Source organism: Sciurus carolinensis, chromosome 17, assembly GCF_902686445.1.
Source record: "Sciurus carolinensis chromosome 17, mSciCar1.2, whole genome shotgun sequence".
NCBI lineage: Eukaryota > Metazoa > Chordata > Mammalia > Rodentia > Sciuridae > Sciurus > Sciurus carolinensis.
Window position 1 is genome coordinate 47777994 of NC_062229.1, and position 26198 is coordinate 47804191.

General features: G+C 37.3%; 1 protein-coding gene across 2 annotated transcripts in view; it reads right to left on the reverse strand.

The window, feature by feature from the left end:
* Kcnh8 (potassium voltage-gated channel subfamily H member 8) overlaps window positions 1-26198 on the reverse strand; it is a 360225-nt gene that overhangs the window by 223972 nt on the left and 110055 nt on the right. The gene's annotated exons all lie outside the window — the stretch shown is intronic.

The window sequence follows — 26198 nt, forward strand, 5'->3', positions numbered from 1 at the left end:
AAAATAAAGTCCTTACTGTTTTTTTTTTTTTCTACTGGATAGCTCCCCACAACTTAAAAATGTCGGTTTTCAGATTCCATAAATATTTAGCCTATATGCATATCTCTTCATTCCCAAATGAAATACTTTCCTGAAAATAAGGTAGTATTTTGAACCAGAACATTGGTCTGAGCTGAGACATTTCTGCTTAGATCACTCAAGTTGCACTTCTTGGAGCTTGCTGATGTTGAAGCATTCCCCTGTAGGAGAGGCTGCCCGCTACGGCCCCCCTTGCACACAACGATTCTTAAATGAAGACCTTTGTTTGGTGAGAGTTTGCTAGAGGTTTCTTTGGTCAATTTAAAAATCAATGATCACCCACTAGAATGACTAAATAAAAAAGATGGAAAATACCAGGTTTGAGAGGATGCATAGCCACTTGAACTCTTATACATTACTGGCTGGCTTCATATGAACATCTATTTTAAATACTGTTTCACTTAGTATCATAATATAACATCAATGCGAATTGATGATTTATAATTATTCACAACTAAATGGATGACTATCACTAGCATAATGTGCAAAAGTAACCAAATATGAATGAGTAGAGTGAATTATGAATTCATTTACATTAAGAACAAAAACAGGTAAACCTAACCTATGGTATTGGAAGTCAAGATTAGTGGTTACCTGTGAGTGGATTCCTGTTACAGAAAAGCACACAGAGCAGAGTTCTGGGATCCTTAAGTTTTATTACATGATATTGATGTTGTTTACACAGTAGTGTTTAGTTTTTGAAAATGGGTGTTTTTCAATGTGTGTGTTGTATTTTGAGAATATATTTTAAAAATTAATAATCAGATTAATTCCACATTGGCAAAAGAACCATGAGGAATATCATTAAGACTCAAGTTCAAATATATGGCAGCCAAAGGGTCTTGCCTAAGGTTTATATTTTTAAATGTTTTATCTTTTTAAAATATGTCTTTTAAAACTATGTAAAATTTCTCGCAATTTAAGTCCTACTAAAATGGCATTCTGGACAGAAATATTTGAAAATGATGGAAAAGTTGTTGCTTAATTAAAAATTAAAAATTAAACTGTATGCCAGCATGGTGGCACACACCAGTGGCTTAGGAAGCTGAGACAGGAGGATCCCAAGTTCAAGACAGCCTCAGCAACTTAGCAAGGCCCTAAGCAACTTAGTGATATCTTGCCTCAAAATAAAAAATAAAAATGGGCTGGGGATGTGGCTCAGTGGTTAAATGCTCCTGAGATCGCCACCACTACAAAAAAAAAGAACAATCTTTTTTTTAAACTCTTATCTCTATTAATCTTTTCACACATAATTTTCCTTCATTTTTATGATGGAAAAATAAAGACTTCAATTCTTCAATTCTCCCACTTATTTGGGAGTTGATTTCAAGTCTGACAAAAAATAAAAGTCAAAAATATCTTTGATATTTGGACTTATTTTGTTTGTAGTGTGTTAGGTTCCACAACTTTCACCACAGCAGATATACACATCCAGTCATGGGATATGGAATTGTTTTTTTTTCCTTTAGTTGAGCACCAAATGAACTGGTTGACATATTTAGAGGTCATTTGATATAAAAATCATATTTTATTTTATTGCAGTTGCTACTGTACTTCTTTAAAAGCATGGATGACTTCACATGCAATACATGTGTATAGGATATACTGCTATAATAAATTATGCATGGAATATACTAAATATCATAAGGTATTCACAGAATATAAGATATGCATGCTTCCCCATACCTTCCTGATTAGTTTCAGAGTCATTATTTCCTTCTTGCTCTTTTGACTCAAACTTATGCTTTCCCCTTTCATTCATCTGCCCCTATATCTGTGCCCAGGCGATCTCATTTTGACATTTCATCACCAGGCTCCAGGAAATCTTGGATCTAAGCATGGCTCCAACCCTCCTAACAAGCCATGTGACTATGGGGAAGTCAATTAGCATTTCTGGAAGTTGGTTCCCTCCATTGTAACATTCTCACATCCACATCTCTTGTGGATAAAGTAACCCCCAAAATGTAGAGATGATAAATCAATTCTACTGTCTGTGACTAATGGAGAAACCTCATAAATGAGCCATATCCCCAAGCAAATGCTGCTCTCTCCATCACTCCAGAATGGTACTTGTTTAAAATTCTATCTGTGGCTACCGTTTCAAGCTGGGAGCCTTTTTTGATAATGCTATGGCTATAGTAGAAAAAAAAAAAAAAACCATCAGGTCAAACTAACAAGCAGATCCTAGAGAAAGTAATAGCGGGATGCAGAAAGTGGTATGAATCTGATATTTGGTTCCCATTTTAAGGCATCTCTCTGTCAATTACCTTGCGAGAATATGACCAAATCATAACAGAGGCTATTAATTTTCCTGAAAGTCTCTTTTGTGTGTGCACTTAGACAAGCTTCACTATTGTCTCTGCACAGTCTTTGCCCAGATGCACGAATGTACTTTGGAAAGAAGCTAAAGCTCAAAATGAGGTGAAAGCCAAAGAAATAGCTGTCAATGTGGCAGTATTTTCTAATCATCACCCTGTGCACACCAATCACTTCCTGTCATGTTCTGGGAGAGCTGAAAGTTTACTTTGAAATTTGTCTTTTAAATTACTAGATGTGATTCCTGACATTTTATGAATTCAATGAGTTGTTGATCTAAATCTCTCTGAATTCAAATTTTATAATGATTTAGCATGAATGAGGATGCTGCCTACATTTCCTGTGCCTATATGACCAAAAATGTTTATTAGGAAATCAGTATAAGGGACATAAGAACTATTTCCTTCCCTTCCTTTCCCCTTCCACTAGCTGCTCCAGATTTATCCACACCCTTAAAATTTAACTCTCTTAAAATTGTGGCTTGTGGTACCTCTAAAGATAGAAAGCAGAGCATATACCAGTTGCTTCTTTTCTCAGAAAGACAGGATAGATGCCCAAAGCTACCAATCAGGTTCAAAGCAAGACCCTTCACACTTAGCTTTCTCACTTGTCCTTTATCTGCTTTCCTCAATCTCTCTGCCAAGCCTTCCTCCCTGGCTCCCTGCCAATATCTTCAACCTTGCATGACTGTAATAATTCAAGCCTATTCCCCAGGGTTGGCTTTTCCTGCCCTACTCATGGGCACAATGATGATCAACTTCTTTCAGTCAAGAGCAATCCAGTCCCAATGTAATAAATCTCTCACAGGGTTATGACTGACAGTGAATCCCTCAGCTTTGAGTTCAGAGATGTGAATGATTCTTAAGAGCAGGGTTAAGGGGCATAAATCTTGTGTCAATTTTAACTCCTTCTGTATATAGCAGCAGTAATTACCATGTGCACCCGGGAGAGCTAAAACAAATGAGACTCTGCCAGGATTTAAGTTAATAACACCTCTAATTTCCATGGATAAATACAATTGATGTAGAATAACACAGGGTTTATACCTTATATGGTAGAGTGTACTTTTGGAATTGAATAAATAGTTACACAAGAGCTTAAATCTAGTGGAATATCCCACATTTCCATTTTGGTACTTTTTGTTTTTGCTGATTGTGAAACAAGGACACAAGAAAATTTTATTTGTTAATATCTACAATTGCAAGAGGACTCAACTCACATGCTTTCTGTATACCCCCCCAAAATTATATTTGGTGGAAAATGGAAATTAATGATAAGGTGTAAAGTATGAGTTAATGGTTTAATAACTTAATACAAGCAGGTACATATATTGAAAGTTGAAGATACAGAAAAGATGCAGGAAGTTGAATTGAGAGAGGTCCTACTCTCTTTAATGACAGTGCTGTCATGATGGGAAATAATTTTGTCTCCCAAAGTGTGATGAAAGTAATGTTTCTTCAGTGCAATATCAGGTAAAGCCTTCCCCCTTCTGTGGTGAACACCTCTCCAGGGACTGTCTATTTCTAGAGCCGCTTACAGTTTGGAAGTCTTTGCCCAGTGTCTACTGAGTTTACTTTGCGTGGACGTCCATCCTTCAAATGCCCTGGAATACCAGTGAACCAAAGTAAATGGGGCCCTGACACTTGTGAAGCAAGGAGGGCAGAGAGGGGTAGATAGGAAATTAACTGAACCCACTGGAGACCTCCCTGATCTTGGCAGTGGCTAAGGAGATCCTTCATTTCAGCGTTTAATGAAAAATGAGGGGTTCATAAAGAAACTGTGTCTCACATGTTTTTGTATTTTAAAAAATGGGGCTGGGGTGTAGCTAAGTGGTGAAGCACTTGCTTGGCATGCATGGAGCTTCATTGATAGTGAATAGACTGTGGGATTATAGTTCAATCTTGTTTGGTCTTCAGGATCTTTATTTTTAGATTTTTTCTGAAATTGTACAGGAGTAGATGTCTGGTACCTCTAGAGAATGGGGTAAGAGATGTAAGAAGTCAAGACTATCAACAACGAGAGAGATGAGGTCTTGTTTCTGGGGAGATTCCTTTTCAAATATATTCTCTATGATTTGTAGGACAAGTTGACACAGATATTGCATTTCAAACTTTGAGAAAAGTTCTGTGTTAAATCAAGATATCTGTAAAGGGGAATTGGGAAGAAAGGAAGGGAGGAAGAAAGATAAAATCAAATAATGCTCAACTGAACTGAATGTGCCAAGTTTTTTTTCACTCTTTTCCATTTTGCTTCAAATTTTCTGTTTCATTAAATAAAAAATTACTATTTTCTCCCCAGAAGTATTACATCCACCCCTTAGATTCTCTAATACTTAGGAACAAGGGAACTTGGGAACTTGAGATCTAAAAAAAAATCCACACAACATGCTTTAGTCAATTGTTTTAAGATCCTTGCTCAACAAGATATTTACTGTATTATCAATGAGTTAGAACTATTACTTGCTTTGGGATAAAAAAAGCACAAATTGGTTCACATGATAAGCAGACAATTCTTACCTACAATTGAAAGGAATTTTCAAGTACAGGTAAACATGAATTCAGTTGGGATAAGTTTAGAGGAGGAATTAGAACAATTGAGTTGAGTTTAATAATCAATACACACAAAAAGGTCCTGAGAAAATAATGTACACAGCAAGGATCTCGTGATAACTGTCATTTATCAACCATCTAACGTGTTCCTTGCATGCATTATACCTAAGCTTCTCACTGATCACTTTTAGCCAGTGTTTTGCCACACTGAACTGTATTCCACAGTTGAGGAAGTTAAGATGTGTAGTATTTTCTTCAGGGTCACAAGATAGTGTCAAAGATCAAAACCTGGTCTGAGTCTGATTTTCTAGTTTTGCTTTACTATAATATTCTGGGAGTGATCCTATCTATGAACAACATTTTAGTTATTGTATTTTATTTCCGTTGAATTCTCCTTTCTACATATGCTACAGGGCAGGATGAAACATGCCCTTTTTAAAATGTCCTATTACAAGAGAAAAAAGAAAAAGGTGAAATAAAACCTTTGGGTAATAGGCAAAACCCCACTCTCAACCCCAGAATGAGAAGTAGAACCTCTTGTTGAAATAAGATTCAGCTATTTTCATTTAGAATTAGACTCCTTCCTTTATTGAAGTACACATGGTTTTAATCCTTGAATTGTCCTGAGTATCTGACGAGATAGTAGGATCAGAAAACCATGCTGGTGCTTCTTTTAGTCCACAGGTAGAGACAGAAGAGGTGTACTTTACAAGCTTTGCAGTTACAATTTCTCTATGCTATTACCTCAGTTGTTCACATATTCAGCACCGTATTCTGGTCCTATTTGTGAAGCCTTTGTCTGATTCCAATTTCCAATGTCTTTGTACACCTTCTGGCTATCCAAAAAAGCTTCCAAAATGGTGCTCTGTATGTAGGACATACAGCAACATCCTCCAAATTCCTCTCTTCTAAGCCCAGAAAAAACTAAGGGAAGTGAGCACCAGTCAGACAACATTTGAGACTTGGCTTTCTCTTCTCAATGAGTTCTTGGTCATAAGGCAGCCAGATGGGATTGATAACTGGTTAGGGATCAGAAAACTTTCTAATCTGACAGGTTTGGTTTCATGATTGCCACGTATGCACTGCTTTTCTGAGAATAAGACACTGGAATAAACTCATTCCCTTGATTCTTGACTTTAAGAAAACAATTTAAGATTTCATCAAACTAGCAGTGGTTCAGTGAGAAAGAACTTGATTTAAATGTGAATCTGAGGATTAAGTTAACCTTCTTTAATTACAAGAGGCGTTAACTGGAGGATTCTATGGTCTTTTGGGGCAATGGAAACAAATTGTTGGTACCAATAAATAAACATAATGCTTATATGGATGTAGCATGGTAGAGAGAGACTATGATTCTCAGATTACCTAGTTTAGGACCCAAAAGAGAATATTTGGAGATTACATTGCAAGCAATTGGACATAAAGTTATTCACTCATTCAATAGACATTTATTGATTGCTTCCTGTGGGCAGCAATGTTCTAGGTGTTTGGCTGCACCAGCAAACAAAGCAGTATAGATTTGTCATAAGCCCTGAAAGTACTTTTTATTCTAGTTTGGAGTGAAAAACAATAAATCGTAACTATGATATATAAATAAATTATATAGTTCATTAGGTCTTAAACGCTATAGCAGAAAAAGTAGAGGGGAGTGAGGGAGAGGTATGGGAGAATGTGTAAGAAGAGGGAGTAGGACTGTATAATAATTCTTAAGGAATAATCCACAAAGTGCTGCTTAACATTGCTCTTCAATATTAATGGCCTATTAGTGTATCATTTCAAGTCCTCTTAGAAGCACACCATGAGAAGAATGATGTAGGTTTGAAGTCAAGCAAAGGACAACAGGAAGGAAGAAAAATTGGATGAAGCTATTTTAGACTGCAATGCAGTTCTAAGAAGTTTAGCAAGGCCATGAAGTGGTGGGAGTCATCTGGCTGAGGAACAGGCCTGTCTTAGTATCCTTGCTTAGTTCCTTCCTTGACTGGGAGCGGGCCATGGAAAGTTTGGCTTCTGTGTGTCAATATAGTGATGTTTCAGGCATGGCAGTTGGGGCTGTCAGTCAATGACTTTCCTATAATCTGAGATATGAGAACACATTCTCATGGTTACCACAGTTAGTAGAGTCAACATTCCATACTTTTGTCAGAATAGCATTTGTGCTCCTTTCCTCCTCTATTGCACCCCCAAATTCCTCTAGGAAACACACCTCTTTGCATGCAATCTTTGTAGAATTATCCAACCTGGTGCCCTGGCTAACCCTTCCTGAGGAGTAGACCATCATCCACACTGGACCAGTTTTTTCCCTTCCCAAGATCAAAAGTGAAGATATGAGGTTCATTCAAGAATGGAGGCCAGGGAACCTTGTTATTCTTGCTACCTAGACTTCATAGAACACAACTGCTTCCTGACTTTTTCACCCCTTTTTTTGGTTCCTTAAGTTACACCAATGCTTTCAATAAATTACTATTTTTGCTTAAGATAATCAGAATCAATTTCTATTGTTCACAAAGAACTGTAATTAAAAGTGGTATATTTAAGAATTGAGATATACTGGGAGAAAAACCAAGTTAAGATCACATTGCATGTCTCCAAGTCCTGGAGTCTCCATTTGATTTACTGAGTATCCTGTCCACACCACATCTGCATAAGGAATATAAGGCTACTTCTCCTGGTTAAGAGTTTTGAAAACACTAGGGTTAATAGCTTTGAAGTATTTAATAAGTTTTAAATAGTTTACATGAAGTAAGGGCTAGCTGCACATGTAACACCAATTCTTTAGCCACAGAGAAACATAACTGTAGCTCAGTATTAGTATTTGCTAGCATCTGTTAAAGTCAGTGGTGGTAGAGAGTGGGTGTTTGCTGTAATACTTTCTGTCTTTTGTGGATGTATGACACATTTTTAAACTGTTTTAAGTGAAGGAAACATATCACACATACACTTTGAAAAAGGATAATTCTGTTTAGAATGCCTAATCAGATATTAAGTTGAAATATTCATAGTCATCTCAGATTCCTGGAATTAGAAGAGATCTTAGAGATAATGAGATGGAATTCTTTATAGTAAAAATGAAAATCCTGCTTTCAGAGTGGTGAACTAAAGAAGGTCAAAATGTTAAATTGTGAGATGAGCTGGAACTAGGTCTCAATCATATAACTTGGTTTCATGGGCTTTCAAAATACAATACATTTCTTCATACCTTAAAAAAATAACCTAACCAAAGGAATAATGATGAAAGGAATAAAAATCTAGGTTTTTTTTTTTTTTTTTTTTTTTGTCTTATCAATTATTGTTTAATCTGTCAATGAATGCTTTTTGGAAAAGTTATTACCAGAAACAAAGTTTTTCTCCCTTGAAGTATCTGTATGCTTGTCTTAAAAATTATTTTTTTATTTTTACAAACTGCATTTTGATTCATTATACATAAATGGGGTACAATGCTTCGTTTCAGAAGACACAGAGACAAACCCACAAAAATATAGTTAACTTATACTAGACAAAGGAGCCAAAAACATACAATGGAGAAAAAGATAGCCTGTTCAACAAATGGTGCTGGGAAAACTGGAAATCCATATGCAACAAAATGAAATTAAACCTCTATCTCTCACCCTGCACAAAACTTAACTCAAAATGGATCAAGGACTTAGGAATTAAACCAGAGACTCTGCACCAAATAGAAGACAAAGTAGGCCCAAATCTTCATCATGTTGGCTTAGGATCAGGCTTCCTTAAAAATCTAGTTTTGACATCTAAAAAGGAAAATTTTTACTTGCATTTATTATTGATAGAATAAGCTAAGACATAGCAAATTCAGCATTGATGAAATCCTGTTTTTAAGCAATTATGTTCAGAATTAGAACCTGTACTTAAAAGGTTAGGCAAATAAAGTAAATGAGATGCAAAACAGGTTCAATGTGAGAAAACGGAAGTGTTGAGATAAAAATTGAAAATACAGAGGAATTGAACAGAAATGCTTAAGCATTTTATGACAATTTCCAGTGTATAAATATGTGATTACAGTTTTAGGTGACAATTTAGCACTTTCTAAGAATATGCAGACAACAAACATACTGAACATTTCTTCCATTGTGCAAACTCAACTCTCAACGAAGACTCGCAAAGCTGCGCCAGATTGCCCTGAGTCACAACTTGGCAGGCATGTGAGGCAAAACAGTTAGACGTCTTCTGCAACTTACTGCTTCTCTCCAAAAATAGAGTGGACACCTCACCAACCCCAGGGCCTGTGGGAGCACTGTGGTGCCCAGGTTACTAAGGTGAGGGATGAGCTCTGACAAGCTCATCTTTACATTTCTGATCAGACACCTAGCCCAAGAAAGTCATTATTTTGTGAAAAATAAATTTATGCACATTTTCTTCCTAGTTTCCATATGATTACAGGCTGGGTGGGGAGAAAGCACATTATAAGCCTATATGTATAGTTAAGATGTGAAAATTCAGAATTCTAAACTGAGGGCTCCATTTGGATATTCCATCTAACAGATTTGGGCATTCACCTTCAGAGGTAAGCAAGTTTATTCTCATAGAAGGCCAGACAGTAAACATTTTCTGAGTGTGAAGTTCATGTGGTCTCTGTCTCAAGTACTTCCCTCTGCCAATGTAGTACTAAAATAGTGATAGACGATATGTAAACTAATGAGCATGGCTGTTTTGCAATAAATCTTCATTTACAAAAACAAGCATCCTGCCAGATAGAGGCCATGATTTGCCAACTCTTGATGAGGAAGTCTACAGATTGCTGAACACCAGTTCATTCCAAATTCTTGGGGATTTTAGTAGTCTTTCTACTATTAAGGTATTTAAGAAGCACTGTTTATTAGTGCAAGAACCAGAAGTATTTCTTTAGAATTAACAATGCCTTGTAAAAAAAGATTATCCAATCAGACAATCCTATTTTCCTAAATAAAGGTAAGTTATTTCTTACTGTTTGATGAAAATATACTTAATTTTACTTCACCTGAAAAATAGGCATGGCCATAAGTGATCCAAAAGAATCTCTGACAGTTTTTACTTCCAAATTCATGAACAGAAGCGACTTTGGGAATTAAAGCATTAAGAAAGAACTTTGTAAGCTGAATCACAAAACTAAGGGCATATGAATCAGTCATTTAAAGGAGTAAAATGAAAGATTGTGGCCAAAGAGTCTGTGCAGTCAGGCCAAAGCATTAGAATACCTTGAGAAAGTTTCACTCTGGCAATCTCTTTCATGCATGGGGAGGGACAGATATATTTTAAATCATTATAGATATTATACACAATGAAACAACCTTAGATAGTCAGGTTTTTTTTAATTAACCTCAAAACACATCTCGAGTTTAACATTTTCCCTTTTTGTAGTATCTTTTCTTAGTAGCATTGTTAACAAGATTTCTTTTGCTGTTCTAGTTCTAGTGTATTTCTGAAACAAAGTGCTTTCCTTTCTTTCTTTCTTTCTTTTTTTTTTTAATAGTGGAACACGATGTTTCAAAAGATAATTTAGTGAACTCAAAAGTGAAGAATTCTGGGGAAGTAAAGATTTCAAGAAAAATAGCTTTCCTTATCATGGAGGAAATCAGCTCTACAGTACCAATTGGTATAGATGTCCCAAGCCATAATGTGTGTGTGTGTGTGTGTGTGTGTGTGTGTGTGTGTGTGTTTTCATGTAAAGTCAGTTTTTAATGATGCTTCTCAGAGTCTATCAGCAGTGATCTTTGGATGCTAAAATATATACATATGCACACAAAAACCAAAAGCCATGCTAAACCATTTCTCCCCCTCTAACCCCAAAACATATATTCTTACACACCCATGAAAGTATAAAAGCTAGATTCGGTGTTTCCTGTGGCAGATGCACACTTTAAAGTCATTCTTGACACTTCTTTCTCTTACCCCCCAAAAAAAAGAAAAGAAGAAAATCATTGAGCATTGTCAAATCCAGTGGCTAAACCTCTAAAATTCCTTTCTCTCAACCTTTCTGAAGCATTGAAATTGCCTGGGTGCTTGTGAAAGCACAGATGGCCCCAGACCTAGATTTGATTCAGGAGGTCTGGGTAGGGCTGGATTAGTTGCAATCCTCACAAGTCCCAGATGATGCTGTCACTCTGCTGGTCTTTAGGTCACACATTTGTCTGAGTCACCATTATTGTTTATGTGCATTACCTGTCTCACATGGCAGCAAAATGATCTTTTGTAAAATGAAATGTTCATCATATGACTCCCATCTTAAAACACATGGACACCTTTAGTTAACTCTTGATTGTCTGAGTATGGTCTACAGAGCCTCACAATCTGCTCTGGCTACCTGGCTGTCAATCTTCCAGTTATACTGACCTTCTTCACATTTCTCTAATGAGATCTTTTCCCCCAGGACCTTTGCACATGTGGTTCCTTTGCCTAGGTTGCTTTCATTCTCTCCTCCATGTAGTCATTTTGTAGTTGTTCTTCCAAATGCAACTAAAATAATGAAACCTTCTTTATATTCCATACTTCATCAGAAGTCCTTGATAATACCTCTCATAACCTTCTGCATCTTGCCTTCTAGTTACTTGTTTTAGTCAGCTTTTCCACTGCTCTGACCAAAAGACCTAACAAGAACAATTTAAGAAAGAAAAGTTTATTCAAGAGCTCACAGTTTCAAAGGTCTATGTCCCTAGATGGCTGACTCCATTGCTCTGGGTGGGAGCAGAGGCAGAACATCATGGCAGAAGTGTGTGGTGAAGGAAAGCAGTTGGGGACATGCCATCAGGAAGCAGAGAGAGAGAGAGAGAGAGAGAGAGAGAGAGAGAGAGAGAGAGAGAGAGAGGGAGAGAGAGAGAGAGAGAGAGAGAGAGAGAGAGAGAGAGAGAGGAGAACTCTGCTCAACAAGAACAAAAAAACAAAAGCAACAACAACAAAAAATCCAAAGGGACACCCCCAATAATCCACCTCCTCAAGCCACACCCCTAACTGCCTACAGTTACCACTAAGTTAATCCCTATCAGAGGATTAATGCATTGATTAAGTTAAAACTCTCATAACCCAATCATTTCACCTCTAAGCTTTCTTGCATTGTCTCACTCATGAGCTTTTGGGAGACACCTCATATCTAAACCATAATACTACATAACACATTTGTGTGATGATATGATCAGAACTTCCTTCTCTGTGAACTATTAGGTGCAGGAGGGCAAGAACAATGTTTTCCCTTTCCTTGTACTCTTTCCTGTACAAAGCAGAGCATCTGGTCCAAACATAGCAAGTACTCTAAAAATCTGTGTTCAAAGAATGAAATTAGTTATAGGAAGATGAATTCAAACTTTGAAATCATAATGCTGTTGTTTGCAAGAGTGATGAGTGTTTACTGAGCACACATCCTCTATCAGATACTATGGAAAGTTCCTGGCAAGTAGTATCTTCTACAAGTCTTTGAAGATGCTAGTACTGTTATTGCCATTTTTCAGAAGAGAAAAACATGGCTGAGGAAGTTAAAGTAAACTGCCCCAAAGCATATGGTTCATTAAGTATGGAAGCCTTTTTTTTCTACCCCCTGGTAGATTTAAATCTAGTCTGAGACTCATTACAACCAGCATTTATGTGATTCTTTACATTTTCTATAGCTTACTTTCTTCATCTGATTCTCTCATTAATTTTAAGAGATAAATACCTGTGTTTGCCTTTTACAGGAAAGATTAGATATTGAAGGGTTAAACTGCTTGGCCAAAATCACAATCAGCACATTAGTGGCTGCATGAGAACCTGAACTCAATTTTTCACACACGAAGGCCATCATTTTTTTTTTTTTCATTGTAGCACACTGGAAATGGGAAAAGGTGCTTTCTAGAAAGGATTTTTACAATATTTTTGTTTTCAAATATGCATCTAAAAATTCGTTAGCACATCCTGCCAAGTTGCTTACAGGTCAACGATTGAACTACTTCTTGGAGAGCTCTTTCAGCCTTGAGAGACATTCACGTGTCAGAGCTTCTAAGTAGAGCAAAATACCTCTTTTCCCATTCAGAGTGGTCCCATTGTCCATATTCTCCAACAAACAAGCATAGGAGTTCCTGAGGTGTGGCAAGTGGCTGGCACTGCCTGCATTACTTTCACCTTGCTTCTTCCTGCCAGTGTGCTCTAGGGAGACATTGGCCTCTCTTAGTTGCTGCCTTACTTGCTACCTCCTTTGTGTTTGCATTGGTCGAACCTCCCAGAGGCATCTGTGATAGACAGGACCGGAGCAGAGAGATGTCATGAATGACCCTTTAGACCTTAGTCACACATTCCTGAATTGGATGCCTCAGAACTGCCTGGCCTTTTCCCATGCAAACCAACATTTACTTCTCAGCCCATCAGAGAACTCCAGTATTCCACAACACCTCTCCTTTTAACTGTGAGAAGGTTGAAAAAGGAAAGGGGGGTTTCCAAAAGAAAATGCCTTAGCCATGCAACCCATGTGCTGAAGTAGATAGAAAAGGGGAGGGGGCTGGAGGACTAAGGAAACGTGACATGAAGTTGAGATAAACTTGAATCAAGTCTCAGTTTTCATTAGCTTAAAGCGAAGGTGAAGGTATTGAGTGGGGTGTAGCATTCCTGGCAGGGGCAGACATCCAGTTCAAAGGCATATCGCATGTCAAAATGTGGGGCATTGGGGCTGGGGATATAGCTCAGTTGGTAGATGCTTGCCTTGCATGCACAAGGCCCTGGGTTCAATCCCCAGCACCACAAAAATAAATAAATAAATAAACAAAATGTGGAGCATTAAAAAAACAAACTATAAAACAATTAATCAGGCTGAGGTATAGGGTGCAATGAATTATGAATGATGAATAAAGGGAGACAGGAGGATGGAAAAGGGAAAGAGTGAGTTTAAAGAGATGGACTACAAACTGGGACTGGCTCATGAGTGACTTTAAGCCAGACTGATGAGTTTTCATTCATCCTGGAAGGTAAGAAGTATCCCCCACGGGAAGCCTTGCCAGAGGAACACACCCTGATCAGATTTGCACTATGAGAAGATGGCTTTGGAGGCAGGGAGAAGAAAGAACTTGAAGGGTATAGGTCTGGAGACTGGTCAATGGCTAAAGATGAATTGTTGCAACTCAGGCTCCAAATTAGGAGGGTCTGAACTAACATGGAGACAGGAAGGGTGAGACACTGATCCCTGTGACTGCATAAATCTGAAGATGTCATGGAGCTTTTCACTGAGAAATAAAGCACAGATGTTCTTACATAACAAGAGTTGGTCAGTATTATATAATTATTCATGTTGTGGGTAGATCCCAAGCATGTCTAAAGTGAGTAATTTTTAAGTGTTAATTTTGTGATTCTTGTCCAACTCTTGGCTAAGACATCACAGAAAACTTTAGGACCTCTTTGAGGATGGGTTCAATATTCCTGGCTTCCTACTCAGGTAAGGGGATCGTGGCAACTGACCCACAGACCAGGAATCAGAGTGACCCAAGGGTCAGATGTGAGGTTCCAGGCATGTGAAGGCAAAGTTCTGAGGACCTGGTACTTTGGGAATAGACAAGTTTTTCTGGTGAGGGAACATGTCAAGGGAGGAAGAAATATTCAATAAAAGGCTACTGTATTCAGAGTCATCATAATGGACGTGCAATCTGTGTAATCACAAAGGACCCATGGCCAGAAGAGCCCCATGCTTTCCTTTAATGTTCTGCTATTCCTGTCTTAAATTTTTTTCATAATCTTTTAACAAAGGAAATGGATTTTACTTGTGAATTGCAGCCTACAAATTATGTGGCTGGTCCTGATCATGTGTGCTGAAGAAAGGTTTTCTCAGTCCCGTTCTTCATCAGACATCTATGAGGATAATGTCGAACCTCTACTTGAGAAAAGATGAGGCACAAATTCCCACGTTGCTTAACCAGGGAATATATTTATTGAGTGGTAGTCAACTGAGATTCTACTTCAAATCTTTCTGGTTTTAATTATTATTGTCATTATATAGCCTTTCATGGCCAGTCCTAAGCCTAGACATAGTAAATGAAGCATAAAGACCTAGGTCAGGGCTTGATTCTACAAGTTCAACATCATTTCTTCTCACCAAAGAGAACCTTTAAAATAACAAGCATCTCTTGTTTCAAAGGCAACTCTTTACTTCCAAAGATTCTCATTGTTTGCGATTATATTTCCTTTCTGGCTTATATTGATGGAATTACATGAATGAGTCATGTGATAGGTTCTTTCCTTGATAGTTTGCTGGAAATTTCCCCCAGAGGTATGTATGGCAAGCCCATTTATCTGCTGTCATTGGTCAGGGAAGGTGAATGAACCATGGGCTTCCTAAATAGGAAGCTCAGGTTTATCATCATGTGAGTATGACTTATTGATTTAGAGTACAAGTTGGGCATGGTAGCACACACCTGTAATCCTGGTGACTTGGGATGCTGAGGCAGGAGAATCACAAGTTCAAGTTCAGCCTCAGCAATTTAGCAAGGCCTAAGCAATGTAGTGAGAACTGTCTAAATATTAAAAATAAAAAGGACGGGAGATATGACTCAGTAGTTAAGTGGCCCTGGGTTCAATCTCCAATACCAAAGAAACAAACAAGGAAAGTTCAGGGACTAGGAGTAAGACTACCAGCATCTGGATACAACCCTTCCACCTAACTTCTATGTGAATCAATCTCTCTAACTGTAAAATGGGATATTATTAGGCTCTTCCTCAAAGGCTGATGGAAGGATCAATTAAGCAAAAGCCGAGCACAGAGCTTGGCCCACAGTGATTGCTTAATAAATGTTAGCTATTACTGTTTTATGCTGAGTCATGAAAGTGCTAAGGCTGTCTTTAAAGAAGTGAAAATGTGGAAGAATATAGTTAGGCAGTAATAGAGAATGCTCAAGCTTGGCAGGACAAGCCACACTAAGCAGTTCCTGATGAATGCTCTGCAGCCTGATCTACCCTAATGTCTCCCTTTGTTCTGATCCTCCTGGCTGGAGAGCTTGAGTCAGCACAGGACACTTCAATAATGAAACTGACGTAAAACACCAATCCATTGTTAAACAATGCAAACTTAACTATGGCCACCAGAAAAGAGCATGCTCTCTCTTTGAGTAGCTTATTCAGATATCTGAGAAGTAGACCAGAGAAGGTGCCTATATTTACAACTAGGAGGCTTGGATATCCACAGCAGAAGGAGAAACTGCAAGGCAGGCTCCTTCTATACTTCGGTGCATATTCTTTCTGAGCCCCTTCTCTCCCTGCTACAAGAATTTCGAAGTTGTTTACTGTATTTGCATTTGTGAGATTCACCTCTGGAATGTAAAAGTCCCAGGAGGGAAATATAAAAATATTAATCTCCTACCAAGGCTGAGAAGATATACTGGCAATCATTTTAAAAATCTTCAACTAAAACATAAAGAGCAATGCATGTTTTCTATTTGTGGGCATGCAGAGTCACAGGGAAGGCCTCAGGGGAATCAGTCAGGAGAAAGCAATGAAGGAAAAAAAAAAAAATCTGACCTACAGTTGTCTACTACACTGAGTTATAGTAAGCATGGAAAATATTTGGTGGCCCTACAGACTACATGAAAACTAGAGATTTTACACACATCAGAATGAAATTCTGTCTTGCCTTTTGCTTCATGCACATACATGCACACATACATGTGCACACAGTGTGTTTCTCAAAACTGTAGATATGGAGATTGTAACACATTCCTACACATTCTTTGGCATCCTTATCAAGAAGAGGACTTGTAAAGGGAAGGTACCAGGGAATGATATTGATCAAATTATGTGCATGTATAAATATGGCATGATGAATCCTGCTCTTATGAATAATTATATTGCACCAATGAGAAAAACAAATTAAAAAGAGGTGGGATCAAGTTCTTCCCATGAATCAGGGGATTTGTGGCTGCTCAAGCCAAAATCGTATAATGAAAGTTAGACTATAGAGCTCCCTAGATTAGGACATAAAAGATCTTGTAGCTTCTGCCTCCTCATGGTACACTAGGGTACTCAGACTTCCGTGCTAAAGAGTCCACATCTAGGTACTTTGGTTGGCTTTCCTAACTGACCCCATCCTTTCAAGATGCTAAACATGGGGGAAGCCATCCTAGACCCTCCAAACTCATCTGAATGCTATCAAATAACCAACCCATACCAATTCCACATGGAAAAAAGAATCATTAACCCACGCCCATCCTGAATTCCTGAATCACAAAATTGAAAGACACAATAACAGGTATTTCAAGCAACGAGGTAGGTCTTAAGGAAGCACAGATAACACAACAACAGATAACTGTGATACCAGGTGAACTGTGTTCTGCTTCCTTGACTCCATTAGCCTGTAAGAAAAGGTCATGTCGATCTCACAGGAGAACATTTTCAAGGTCTCACTTTCACAGCTTTCCAGGAAACCAAGTCCCCTTGGAGATCTTCACAAATACTTCTAAGATTCAGCAGAATTTTTTTTCACAAACTAGCCCTCTTGGATTCCAGTGATGCAAGAATCTAAGTTTCTCATTGTCCTACAGATTCACTTGGATGCTCTCAGCTGCTGCCAGTGCCACCACCCCATGTGAACTCAATGCCCATGGTGACGATGACTTTGATGTCCTGGACAACCTGAGGAGATCTTTATAGAAAGCACTGCACTTGCTGCCTCTCTCTTGGCCTGGATTCCGGTTTGGATCTGTGAGAAGGCTGGGTGGGAAAATGACCTTTGTTTTGTTCAGAGGGATCTTTTCATCCTCTCCAGGTCTCAATCTCAGGATTAAAAGAAAAAGTTTATTTTCTATCATCTCAAGGCTGGTTTCTCCAGCTCTTGTTAAAATAGATTCCTGGCTAACTTGCCTCATCATTCTCTAGATGTAGTGAAATTCTAAAGCAATTACAAGTGATGCCCACGCTGGGAACTCTCGTATTCACCTAAGATACACATTTAGACACTACGCTTCCATTAAAATCCATGTTCTTGCTGTTCATTTATTACATGGATGGGCACAGCACCCTTTTCTCTGAAATTTGGATCTTACACAAAACCATTCTGTATGCAATGCCACAAGCCATCTCCTAACAGTCAAATTGGGGAAGTCACATATGTTACACATTTAAAATGCTAATTTTGAGAATAATCTGACATTCTACAACCCCAAGCCTTTATTTCCTTTCCTATATTGAGCTCCAATTCTAAAACACCCAAAGGGTTTAATCAAATATTCTAAAAATCTGCCAGAGTCATATTGAATGAGCATGAAAGAACTTACTAAGAATATGTTACATGTATACTCAGAAGAAAAGGGATAGAGCTGAAAGACCTGCTACTAAGAAATTGAAGAGGCCACACATAAATGGAAAATTGTCCCTGCTTATGAATCAAAAGAATTAATATTTTTAAAAGTGTCCATACTACAAAATGTGACATACAAGTTCAATGCAATCTCTATCAAAATCCCAAAGACATTCTTCATGGAGATTGAAAAAAAAATTCCTAAAAATTATATGGGACCAAAAAAGAGCTCAAATTGTCAAAATAATTATAAGAAAAAAATAAAATAACTAAATTGGAGGCATCGCATGTGATTCAAACTTACATTACAAAGCTAGAGTAATTAAAACAATATGGTACTGTCATAAAAACAGTGGATAAAACTAGAAAGCCAAGAAATAAATACAAACATAGATGGTCAACTAATTTTTTGACAAATGCATCAAGAAGATACAATAGGGAAAGGGCAGTCTCTTCAATAAACAGTGCTGGCAAAACTGTTTTTCCATATGAAAAAGATGAAATTGGACCTCTAACTTACACCATGTGCAAAAGCCTACTCAAAGTGGATAAAAAAAAATCTAAATATAAGACCTGAAAATATAGACATTCCTTGACATTCACCTTTGTGATGATACTTTGTATATTGCAACAAAACCTGAGGCTACAAAAGCAGAAATAAATAAAGATGACTACATCAAACCAAAATGTTTCAGCACAGTATCATAGACCATCAACAATGTGAATAGGCAACCTATGGATTGAGAAACAATGTTTCAAATCATATACCAGATGAAGGATTAATATCCAAGATTTATAAATAATTTACATAACTCAATAGCAAGAAAATATATAATTCAATTTAAAAAGAGTAGGCTAAAGTTGTAGCTCAGTGATAGAGCGCTTGCCTTGCATGTGTGAGATACTGGGCTCAATCCTCAGCCCCACATTAAGATAAATTTTAAATTTATTTTAGCAATGGTCTTGAATAGACATTTCTCCAGTGATGACATGAAAATAGCCAGGTCAGTAGAGTAAAACAGACATTATTACCTTATGTAACATATGATTGCAGGACTGAGGTGATCCTACAATGTGTGCAATCAGAAAAATGAGAAATTATACTCCATTCATGTACAATTTATCAAAATACATAAATGCATTCCACTCTCATGTATAACTAATAAGAACAAATAAAAATAAAAATAAAATAGCCAGAAGGTGAATGAAAAGGTGATTGACATCCCTAAACATCAAGGAAATGCAAATCAAAATCACCATGAGATACCATTTAATAGCTGGTAGGATGGTAATTATCAAAAGGGTAGGAGATGATAAGCCTAGGAAGTAAAGGAAAGGGAGTCCTAATATACTGGAAAGGTAGTGGAAATGAATATTGGGGTGGAAATGTAAATTGATGCAGCCATCATGGAAAACATGCCAGAGGTTCCTAAGGAAATTAAAAATAGAACTTCCATATGACCCAGCAATCTGTCTTCTGGGTATATACCCAAAGCAAATGGAATCACAACCTAGTTAAGAAATCTTCACTCCCATGTTCACAGCAGCATTAGTCACAATAGACAAGATATGGAACAATCTAGCTGTCCATCAATGGATGAATGAACAAATAAATTATGGTATGTATAGAAACATTCATATTCAGGCTTAAAAGAGGAGATCCTGCAATATGCCATAACATGGATGGATTTAGAGGAATTATGGATTTAGAGGAATGAGTGAAATAAACCACATACATAAAAAATACTGCATGATCTCACTTATTTGTGAAATCTAAAACAAACATGTCAAATGCATCAGGATAGAGTAAAACAGTGATTAGTAGGATCAGAGTAAAGGAGAGGATATGGAAACACACAGGTCAAAGGATACAGAGTAGGAAATATGTAAAATGAACAGGATAAAAGAAGCAATGTACAACAACAGGACTATAGTTAATAATAGTGTAATATATTCAGGATGTTTTCTATTTTAGTGGATTATAGTTGCTCTTGCCACAGGGGGAAGGATGGTGACTATGTGAGATGATGGAAAAGTTTATTTGTTCCATTACTGTAATCATTTTACTATATATGTGCCTTTTAACATCATGTTGTGTTATCTTTGATATAAAAGTTTGCAAATTTTTCTTTTATTTATAGTTCATGTTGATATTTTCATAAATGCATATAACATAGTTTTATCCTTTTCAATCGCTAGTACTACCTGTTTTCTCTTCTCCATCCCATGATCACCTTTCTCTACTAGTTTAACTTTTAAGAAAAAAAAGAAGGAAAGTAATGTTTCTTATAATAATATGTGCTATAAGCAGCTCATTGTAAAACAGGAACTTGATGAAGAAATTTGCTCTTTTGTCATTTATCATGGACTAATTTTTAAGACCGCATATAACTATACCTTATTTAGACAGCTTATTTGTACATTTGAGCAAAAATGGTATCTTGTCCAATTGGTAATAGGAATGCTCCTGGTAGTACACAAAATTATTTTAGGTAGTACACATAAATATCTTGTATTTTAATATGCATGTGTTAGCTGAAATGTGTATTTGAAGTAACAAAGCATGCACCTAGCACGTCAAGACTACATTTAAATATTTTGATGGAAATGTGTAAGATACTACCAGACTTTTCCCCATTTCTCCTTCTCCCTCTCTCCCTTTTGTCCCCCTTTCTTCCCATGTCCACCAATCTCATCTTTTCCTCCATCCATTTAGATCCAAAAGAAGCCTCTTTACCTTCCTGGTACCACCACTCTTTCTCCTCTCCTCTGCTTTTTAAAAAGTTGATAAATAGCTTAGTTCTTCCACTTTGGATTTGTAACTGAATACACATCTAGCTTGGGAGTAAGCCAAGATAATCTTCGTGGAGGCATATTGCCTTAAAAATTAATAAAAGAAGGAAAGAAGGGAGAAGATAGGGAGGGAGGGAGGAAATCAACAGATTCAAATGACTTTCTTCTGAATATTTACCATAGTTCACTTTCATGTGACAATATAGAAAGGTGAACACAATAGTGGGTAAGGAAAATGAGGAAATGAGAATGGATGGGAAATAAGTTGGAGACTATTTAAGATACAACATATAGACCTGTGCTTCTATCATTTTTCTGCCTCACAATTTCCCAAACTGTAAATAGGAGATAACTCATCTGTATCTGAAGGGTTTGGACAATTAAATAACATAGCATGTGCTATCTGGCCTAATATAATCATTTAAGTTTATTATTACTTAGATTTCATATCATACTCTCTATTTTTTAAGGTTAAAGTTTAAGAACAATGATTTCATCATCTATTTATTTATGATTCCCTTCTATTTGAAGCTAGTTGTCCTGGTTTTCCACATACAGTAGTGATTTAATTTTCTTTTGCTTTCAATTTAAGCTCAAAAAAAGTGAATCCACATAAAGAAAAATATTAAGTAAGAAATATTTCTGGAGGTTATGAATAAATAGCAAACCTCACAGGTGACCTGGGAGTGAGTTTGTGAGAGTCACCCACAATTGTACCAATCCTAAGCTTTCCTTTTTTAACAAGCACTTATAATTCTCTCTTTGCTATTTATAAATGAAAATCATCCTGATCAAAGGATGATTATGCCTATCTATATACATAGTTTTCATTTAGAAATATATTATTACCCACAACAACTTAGTGAGACCCTGTCTCAAAAAATAAAAATGGTTGGGGATATAGCTCAGTGGTTAATTGGTACTGGATTAATTCCCCAGTACTCCCCCACACACAGAGGTATATACATTACTATTATTAACAGTAACCAAGAAAAATAAAAGTGATCTCTGATCACATATATCTCAAAAAGAAATGCTCCGGTATGACCAACTAGAGTAGAGGATATAATAAAGTAGCTGGAAAGCTGGACCAATGTGGAGAATCACTGAGAATGTGTCAAGTTCAAATGCAGAATCCACACAGATGTGCTGCATCAGGGACAAAAACTGTAAGTCAGTGATAAGGTGTTCTGAAATGATGGCGAGCAGAACAAAGTTCAATTTTCCTTTACTTACACTGGTTTGGTTCTTGGAAACTCAATGGGAAAGTAAAACCTTCCAGAAAACATTCCGTATATTAAGTTTTGGGTCCAGACAATTAGAAAGCAACATTTTATATCCTAGAAAGTCTAACAGGGGGTTAGAAGGTCATGCAAGACACTGGACAATTCCTGAACTGCAGGACCAGCCCACACACTACAGGATAGTTGGCATCTCTTGACTTTTGTCCATTATATGACAAAAGCAGCTCTCTAATTTTTGAGTCAAATGCTTCCAGAGATTTGTAAAGTGACCTTGGGAAGTGGTGCCATCTCCATTTCCACAGAGAATACAGAGGTTTAAGAACAATGACCTTGGAGAAAGTAAGAATGTTTGTGCATAATGGCTTATTGGACAGTTTACAATCTTGAGCAAGTGACTTAAATCCTAGGGTATTTCATGTGGTTGTAACAAGGTGTTTAAGGTTGAATTTTGTCCCTCTCAAAATACATGTTTGAGTCCAATCCTCAGTAACTGATAATGAGACCATAATTGGAGATAGGGTCTTTAAGAAAAGTCATCATGTTAAAAGGAGATTATTAGGTTAAGACCTAATCCAGTATGAAAGGACTCTGAATAAAAGGGGATACTCACAGGGAGATCATCATGTGAGGATGAAGGCAGAGATTTGGGTGATGTTTCTACAAATCAAGGAATGTCAAAAATTGGCACCAAACCACCAAAATGTGGTTAAGACAAGTAACAAGTTCTTCCTTATAGCCCTCAAAAGGAACCAACCCAGCCGACAGCTGGATCTTGAATCTTCAGTCTCCAGAACTATGAGACAATGTATTTCTGGGTTTAAGATACTTAGTGGTACTTGATTACAGTAACCTTAAAAAAATGAATATACCAGGAAAACAGTTTTACAAAATCATATCATTTTAATTTCCTCTTTTAATCTTTATTCTTTAGGAGCCTTTTTATTCCTGGATACCAGGTTCTTCCCAGGGAAGGAGAGTTATGTTATTGGACATATTTAATATGAAAGTGGGTTTGAGAGATAAGCTTTCTATAGAGAGGATATGTTAAGATGAATATATAAGGGCTGGTACTGGGAGATCCAATAAGGATAGTCTCTCATGAGAGAGAGAAGACACATTTCGCTGCCATTAAAATTAAAGGTCAGGAAGAAAACAAACATGGTGTGGCATCCCAGTCTGTTGATTCTCAGCTTGAGGGATTTTGAGTAAGAACAGGAAAAACCAGAGACAGACCCCTGTAACATGGTGAAGCTGTATTGGGTAGTTTTTGGGAAACATTGAAGGCAGAAGTGACCTTTTTATCCTTCTTCATTTGGGACTCTTCAGAGAAGTTACTTAGCAGGCTAACTCTGTACCAATGTGGAGGCGGCTTCCTACTCTCAAGGAAATGTGATCGCATAAATGGATGCACAGGTGTATTTCCTCAAAGAGTCCTTTTGCTTCTGTGTGTAAGAGGTGAGTATCCCCAACGGAAGGGATAAATATGATAAAGAATAAATAGCGAATGCCTTGACCTGTGTAATCATGAAGAAGGAGGTAAAAATTGAGAGAGATCTACAGTGACAGCAAGAGATAAGGGGAAGGGAAGCCATTTGTGAAGCACCCCCAGCCATAAAACTCAGTTATAAATGCCTAAGGGGTACATCAGAAGATGGGCCAGAAATGAACCAATGGATCAACAGGGGTAGGGGTGGGGCTTTCTAAAGCATATTAAATGAAAATTATCCTTGAAGGAGAGAAGTAAGACTGTTGGTGTCATAGGCATAGTGTTAAAAATCAGAAATCCAGACACACTGTCAAGTATCCATAGGTCCCTCTAGTAATTCATTTTAATTTCCTTCAGCAAGCATTACTAACAAACTACCATCTGATGAAGGCTCCAAGTACTAGGGATTATTTCATTTTATATAAATAAATATTTATATAAATAGCTATAATCCAGCATGCTTAGGATAGGATAGATGGTAATTTTCAATCCCTTGTACCTGGATCAATTACTTTGCTCAGAATGTCAGACAACTCCCCATGGTGGCCACTCAGAGCTGGGTGGTGCCTTCGAAAGATTTCCACCCACATTCTTCCAGGGTTGTAGGCATCTTATAAGAAATTAGGCTCAGGAAATTTGCTGGTGGAGCCTCCAAAGGCTGCATCATTTATTCTTCATCTCTGAATCTCCTCCTTGACCTGACCCTTTTTCAGTGGTGGCACATTTAGGTATTTCAAAGAGGCATAAAAAAGAAGACAATCAAATGGATGTGGAGTGACCTACACAAGTCACCTATCTTAAGAAGGATGAGTCTGAGTCAGCGGATATTACAGACAAAGGATATTTTTCCCCTTTGTTCCACCTGAAGGCGGTTTTATTATTCCCTGCCAGTTCACACTCTCAGCAACAACCTCCATTTTTTATTTTCTTTAACCTCAGGCCCTCTTTTCAATGGTCATGGTGTAATTAGTAGAGCTAGAGTTCTTTTATTATATCATATTTGCTATGCTGGCCTTATCTACTGACACTGAGAAGAACACAATGGTCTGAACCATGTTCCTTGTGCCAAAGAACTGGGGTACAACCTTGTTCCAGAGGGGTGCTGTCCAGTACTTCAAGACTACTGCATATCCAAAATCCACACAATTAGGAAATGTCCTCTAAGAACAAATGAACTATAAAAGGGGATGAAGTTTCCATGCACAGGTTTCTTTTTTGCTACCTGACATTGACTTCAATATCCTCAGAGTGTTGGGGATGAGATCTAGAGGCCAGGGGTGCTGTTGATTATCTACAATGTACAACCCCCCACAAGAAAGAAATTACTGCAAAATATTAACAGTAATAAGGATGAGAAATTCTGAGATAGAGTGCAATTTAAAAGTTGTTACATAAAGACCCCCCAGAACAGTGACTCAAACAAGATAGAAATATATTTGGTTTTGTCTAAGGTGGAAAGGTCGATCTGTCACAAAACCCAGATTCCTTCTATTTTGTTGCTCTGCATTCCACTATTGTATTGTCCTTGTCAAGTGATTGAAGCTGACTTTCCAACTTTGCCTTAACTTTCTAATCCATGTGTATTAGTTTATTAGGACTGCTATAACAAAATGCACTGGTTTAAGAATTTTATGTTCTCACAGTTGAAATCTATGATTGAGCTGCTGCGGGTATTTGATTTCTCCCAAAGTCTTTTACCATGGCTTGCGGAGGGCTGACTTCTTGTATTCTCACATGGTCTTTTCCCTGTGTGTGGACATTTCTGGTGCCTCTTCCACATCTCACAAGGACATAAGTCATAATGGATAGAAGCCCCATTCTTTTTTTTCTAATGATTTTTTAAAATTTTACAGACTGCATTTTGATTCATTGTACCCAAATGGTTGTGCACGATGTAGATTCATACCATTCATGTAATCATACATGTGCATAGGGTAATGATGTCTGTCTCATTCCACCATTTTTCATACCCCCACCCCGTCTTCCCTCTCATTTCTCTCTACATAATCTAAAGTTCCTCCATTCTTTTCTCACCCCCCCCACTCCCCACCCCCATTATATATCATCATCCTCTTATCAGGGAAAACATTCGGCCTTTAGTTTTTTGGAATTGGCTTATTTCACTTAGTATGATATTCTCCCATTCTTATGATCTCATTAAATCTTTATTACATCCTTAAAAGTCCTGTCTTCAAATATAATCATATTGGGGGTTATGATTTCAATATAAAAATCTTTGACAAGATCAAATTTTATCTGTTATACCATGTGAAAGGGCAAAGAGAATAATTAGAAGGAAAACTACTTCATTATTAGGGATATTACCTAGAATTTATAGAAATCATTCCTTTTTGCCTATCCTTGTCCCAAAACTCAGTTGCATGTACAACCTAACTACAAAGAAGTCTGGGAATATATTCTTTAGCTTGGTATCTGTGCACTCAACTAAAATTTACAGGATTATCTTTCTAATGGGGAAAAGGGAAGTGTTATGGATATGAGGTGTC